Source organism: Manis pentadactyla, chromosome 6 (assembly GCF_030020395.1).
Source record: "Manis pentadactyla isolate mManPen7 chromosome 6, mManPen7.hap1, whole genome shotgun sequence".
NCBI classification, from domain to species: domain Eukaryota; kingdom Metazoa; phylum Chordata; class Mammalia; order Pholidota; family Manidae; genus Manis; species Manis pentadactyla.
The window spans coordinates 42,210,140-42,216,405 of NC_080024.1; the positions used below are offsets into that span (position 1 = coordinate 42,210,140).

At 38.4% G+C, this 6,266-nt stretch overlaps 1 pseudogene; it reads left to right on the forward strand.

Annotated features, from left to right (window-relative positions):
* The first annotated feature begins 4,611 nt into the window (after positions 1–4,611).
* Positions 4,612–5,131, forward strand: LOC118909779 (elongation factor 1-alpha 1-like; annotated as a pseudogene).
* The last annotated feature ends 1,135 nt before the right edge of the window (positions 5,132–6,266 follow it).

The window sequence follows — 6,266 nt, forward strand, 5'->3', positions numbered from 1 at the left end:
AGAGGGCTAGGGACCAACGTAATAGTTACTAACATGTCAGGACATTTATAGAGTGGTACCAGAAAGCGAAACCTGCACAAAGTTCTGCAGTTGCCTTTCTTACCATCTGAGTGCCTTGTCTACAAAATTCTTCATGTATACTTTCCTGGTCCTAGTGTTAGGCCATTGAGGTAAAAAACGATCAGGTTTAAAACATTTTTACGCCAAAAACTGTGTTAGCAGAGGGTTTCTATTGTAGTTGAAAGGAAAATGCCTATTTAAGACATAATCTCAGTAAAAAGGGGATGATGGTAGAAGCAAATTGATATTTCTAGGAAGAATTGCTTATGAGTATCTTGTTTCCATTAATAAATTAGCTTTTTAATCCTGACTTACTTATGACTTGGTAGAAAGCAGAGTGAATTTCCAAGGAGTTCAAACTCCAAAATGAACTTTTCTTAGCTAATAGCATAATGTAAGGAGGCCTGCTTCAGTTTTTACTTCTGACTTACTGTTTTTGTGATTTGAGAAATTATTTAATTTCTCTCAGCCTCATTTTCCTCATCTGTAATATAAGAAAACTAATTCTTCCCTGGGGATTGCTGGGAAGATTACAGATATCTGTGTAAAGTGCCTCATATGTAATAGGCACTCAAAAAAAAAGTATATTGCTATGAACCTCATAGCACTTGGTTATTGAGAAAAACTAGTACTTGTCCCAGTAAAATCAAAAGACTTTCCTAATGCCAAAAGGAAAAGAAAAAGGAAAGACTAACAGTTAATTGAACACAAGGACTGTCATCTTTCTATCTGTCAGAGAGGCTAACATGATGAATGGCACAAAACTGACATCCAGAAATACTGACATAAAAGATGTCCTTAGAAGGAGAGATGAGTACAGTTTCCTTACAGGCAACAAAAAGATAATGGAATGTTTTGGGTTTTTTGTTTTTTTTGTTTTTAAGGGGCTGGAGAGTCCCTCAAAAGTGGAAGCACATTTCAGTGAAGGCTGAGTTTCTGTGGACAGGTAATTTTGAACCCCTATCTGACCTGTGATCTGAGCAGCTGTCCAGCATATTTCTGTTAGGTGGCTCCTCCTACAGCTGTGTGACCCATTTCCCTTCTGCTATTACAAGGCCTACTGCAAACCTCCAGCTGCTGTTGTGTGTCTCATACACTGGGCAGCCTGCTGCTAATGCTGTGTTTCACAGCCTCTAAGAAATGAAACACACCGGAAGATTCCAGGCTCACTTCCTGGCTGTTGAAGAGGATAATGCTATGATAGGTACACAAAAGGGTCCCTGGCTCTACTGGTCTCAGAACCCTCAATTCAATAAGTCACATTATGAAGGTTCTAGGAACACCCCTCTGAGAGGTTCTGCATGACGAATACCCATTGGCACTTTGAGTAGAACCAGAGCCAGCACAGAGTCTGTCTGGGAGGGATGAGCCTTATTTTCAACCTGATACTTCTTTTTCTGCAGCTTGTGGGTGGGTCACACACCATGGGCTTTAGGCAAACGGGTATGTGCTAGTGCCCATGTCTGCTCAGTCCAGCCCAGCAGCTCCTACCAGTGACTCCTGACTCACCCTTATGCCTAGTTGGATAGAAGATGATGGATCCTCCATCTTTCTTGTAACTAGTGCTAAAATTCCCTTTAAGCAGTCAGTGAAAAGATCCAAAAAGTAGTGGCTACATTGAGTTCAGAAACTGAGCAGGTGACAAGTTGCCAAAGTGTAATCAACAAAAAAAAGAGTGAGGAGCAGAACAAAGGCAACAATCAATGAAGAGTGGGAAGCTGGTGTTTAATGAGCACAGAGTTTCTGTTTTGCAAGATGAAAAGAGTTCTGAGGATGAATCGTGGTGACCGTTGCACAATAAACAAATGTACTTAATGACACTGATCAAACACTAAACAAAGGTTAAGATGGTAACCTTTATACTGTGTATTTTACCATCATTTTTAAAGAGGGAATGATTGCCTTTGAGGATTCTCAGTTTCCATAGCAGTGGGTAACTGCTATGAATTAATATATGGAAGTCCTGCTCTCAAAACATTTTCAGTTTAGAGAGAAATCCAGTGACTCTCATTCTCAGGAAAGAAAGTATAGAAAGATATTTTTAGGAATTTTTAATAATTGCTTACAAATGGAAGTGTCTTCCTTTTCGTGCCACCAAGAACCCAGTACTTCTCTACCAAAACAAGTGTCCTGATGAATAATTAATAGCCCATCCTACTATGAGAAAGTTCAGGAGAGGAAAAGGAGGTAAATTAGGACAGTATATCATGCAGAGCACAGAGTACTCAGGAAAAATTTGGAAAGAAAAGTAGAAAAAGGGGAAAATTGAAATAACAAAAGTGAAAAAAAGAAAGCAACATAAAATCAGAAGAAAATGTAGCAATAACTCTCTACTGAAGTCTGTGAACCCACAGCAGCAAACATAGAAACAAAGACTGTGAAACTTGAAAGCACGATCATCTGTCAGCACAAGAGATCAATAGAGACATTGTGGGACAAAACAGGACTAGAGAGAAAAACTTGGACCTCAGTGGCCCTTGACCTATTGTAATCCTCTGTAGGAGAAAGGAGATTTAAAACAGTGCTTCTTTAACTTTTGCATGCATCAGAATTCCCTGGAAGGCTTGTTAAAATAGAGATTGATGTGCCCTCACCCAGAGATTCTTCTTCAGAAGATCTCTGTTGGGGACTCAACATTTGCGTTTCTAACAGGTTCCCAGGTGATGCCCAGTGTTGTTGGTTTTGGAGACCACACTATGAGAACATGGCTCTATTATTAAAGAGGTATAAGCTAATAGTGATTAGTTGCATAAGCTTGGAGGTTTTTGTTTTTTTTTAAGGTTAAAAAAGAAGGCCCAAATCAAGAGCTGTAGTGAGGGACTGTATTGAAAATATTTAAATTCAGGTAGACCTTGCCCACCCACCATGTAGTCTCTTAATGCGGTATTTAAGAGTGTGAACTCTTGAGTCAGGTGGACTTGGACTGTGTCATTTTCTAGCAGTATGCCTTTGGGCAAGTTTCTCAACCTTCTCATACTTAATTTCCTTCATCTATAGAATTAGGATAATATAGCACCAACCCAATGGAGTTGTGAGAAAATTAAATGATTTATACACGTAAAAGGGTTTAAGCACAGTACCATGGCACATAGTAAATGTAGTAGGCATTTGTTTACAGCAACCCAATATCCATCGCGGCTACTTTCATACCAGTCCCAACTGCCTTGCCACTATTGTTCATAGCCTTCTGAAATCTGAATCTTAGGAACAAAGCCATGATAATAACCCTCCAGACTGATCCTCCTGACTTACCATGGAAACCACTTCATCCTGTGTCAGGTAATTTATAGGCAAAAGTATAAGGATACATATTGCATTTATGGAAATGTATTCCCATACATTTGAATCCTTGAGTATTCCCTCCAGTGGTTACTAGAGAGGGAGAAAGACAGCTCCTGAGATTTCCTGGGTGAATTAATTAGTTTGCAATTGGAACGCTATCCAGTGTCTTGTATTCTTAATGCTGTGCTAAAAGTGTTGCAAAGGAAGCAAAGTGTTTCTATCTTTTAATTTGTGATGAGAACCTGAAGCTAGCTTATAGGTGGAATGCAATTTTTTATGCAACTCATTAAAGATGATTAATTTGGGAAAAGAATAATTTTAATTTCAATAAAACTAATAACTAATAACTGATTTCAGTTCTCTTTTGCCTGAGGATGTACTTAAAGTAGTTGAGAAATGATTGGGTGAATAATTTCTCTTAACTATATCACAGAGGAACACTCCAGGCCATGGCTTTCAGGCTAGTTTAAATGCTATTCCTTAGAAAGGAATGCAAACCTTTACCTCCTGCACCTGCTTTTAAGTCTCTGAAGAAGATAAGCTTTGACACAGTTCTGTATGTGGTATGATGTAGTGAACATAAGCACACTCCCCAGGGACACACAGGGGGCCGTGTGCTCTATGGACTGGAGTTCACTGGTTTTTAATGGTTCCTCTTCTCATGGTGTCTGGGTGGCTTCATGTAGCAGACAACTTTAGTTGTGACCTGTAATCCTTTCCTTCTTTCCTTGCAAAGTGGTCTCGTCTTTTTCTCATAGCCATATGCTCCAGGCAGGTCAGTCCCAGTTCCAGCTCTATGAAGGAGGAGCAAGGGTGGGATTTCTTATCCTAGATTGGCATGTAACAATAGCTAGGGACTCAAATCTGACTATGATGATATGAGGATAAGTCTGCTTGGAACCCTCCCTCACTCTTAAAAGGGGCACATAAAAGTGAGATGAGCTCTTCTGCTGGGCTTGTGTATATCTGTACTGGGAAAAGGGGCAGGCATCTTCTAACTAGGAAGGCAGCTAGTCGAAAATATGGAAGGAGAGGACATTAAAATCCTGAGAGCTTGGTGATGTCACTGAGCTGCTGAATACAATAACTCTAGAGGCACACTTCCTCAGGACTCTTTGTTCAATAAGATGGTAAATTTTCAAACTATTGTTTGAGCTATATTAAGTTAGATTTTCTGTTACTTGCAGACAACATTACCCTAATAAGAATGTATATGATGCCAGTCCTTGACTGGGTAAAGTGTTCAGAGACTGATGTTCTCAAAGCCGCATGATAGTCACCTTAGCTCCAGTCAGCAATACACCTGAAGTAGTTATTGAAATGCACCAAGAAGCTTTGAGTGAAGCTCTCTCTGGGAACAATTTGGACTTCTGTGGCAAGAAAGTGTCTGTCAAAGATGCTCATTGTGTCAGTGTGACTGGTGACAGCAAAAATGACCCACCAATGGGAACAGCTGGCTCTGGTGAATGATTCAGGCCAAAGCAGTACCTGTTGCAGATTGTCACACAGCAAACATTGCTTGCAAGTTTGCTGAGCTGAAGAAGATGGGTTGTTGTTCTGGGAAAAAGCTGGAAGACGGCTCCAAATTCTTGAAGCCTGGTGATGCTGTCATCATTGATATGGCTCATGGCAAGCCCATGTATATTGAGAACGTCTCTGACCATCCTTCTCTGAGTGGTTTTGCTGCCCATGACATGAGACAGAGGGTTGATGTGGGTGTCATCAAAGCTGTGGACAAGGAGGCTGTGCAGCTGCTAAGGTCCCCAAGTCTTCCCAGAAAGCTAAATGACTTATCATCCCTAATACCTGCCATCCCAATCTTAATCAGTGGTGGAAAAATGGTCTCAGACTGTTTGTCTCAGGCATTCAAGTTTAATAATAAGAGACTGGTTAATGACAAAATGTACTGCAAAACCTTCAGAAGGAAAGGAGAATGTTTTGTAGACCATTTATTTTTTATATATGTGTTTTTTTTATTTAGTAAACAAAATTACTAGTTGTTAAAATCAGTACCTTTTAATGTAAACAACTTGACCAAGAATTTGTCACAGAATTTTGGGACCCATTAAAACAAAGCTTAATGAGAATTAAAAAATTCCATTATTCAGCCTGATCTACTTAAAGCCTGATCAAAGAAATTACAAAGGAACATGAGGAATCTTTTGAGTGATGGATAACTTAACTGTCTTGATTGTGGTGATGATGTCATGGGTATTTATATATGTTATAGTTTATCAAATTATACACTTTAAATATGTGCAGTTTATTGTCTGCAACTATATTTCAAAAATAACTTTCTATGTACAATGTAATTTAGTTAGAAATTAACAATAAAAAGAAAACTAGGAAAATTTCATATGGAAATTTTAAAAAACATTTTGAAAAAGTCATGAGTCAAGAAAAATCATGATAAATTTAGAAATTCTTTAGAATTAAACAATGAAAACACTACATAACAAACCCAACGAGATACAACAAATGTCTTTAATGCTTACACAAGAAAATAAGGAAGTTTTGATATTAATATAAGAATAAACAGATAAATAATGAAATAGAAGGAGGGAAATAAAAATAAGAACTGATATTAATGAAACTGAAAATATACCTATAAAAGGAAAGATCAGTAAACAAAAGGGTCCTTAAAATGAAAAATTAGACAAACCTCTGGTAAGTTGAATCAAGGGGGGAAAAAAGAGGAGAAAGAAAAGAATTGAAAGAGGAAACAAGATACTGTAGACATTAAAAACAGAAAGAATATTATGACCCACTTCTGACCAAGATGGAGTAAGAAGGACCAGATTTATCATTCTGCCTAAAACAACCAAAAAATCAGACAAAATGGTGAAATACTGATTTCCAAGACACTGATTACCAGAGAAACAGGACAGTGGTCCCCAAGAGACAGAAAACAAATGAGGAGAGCC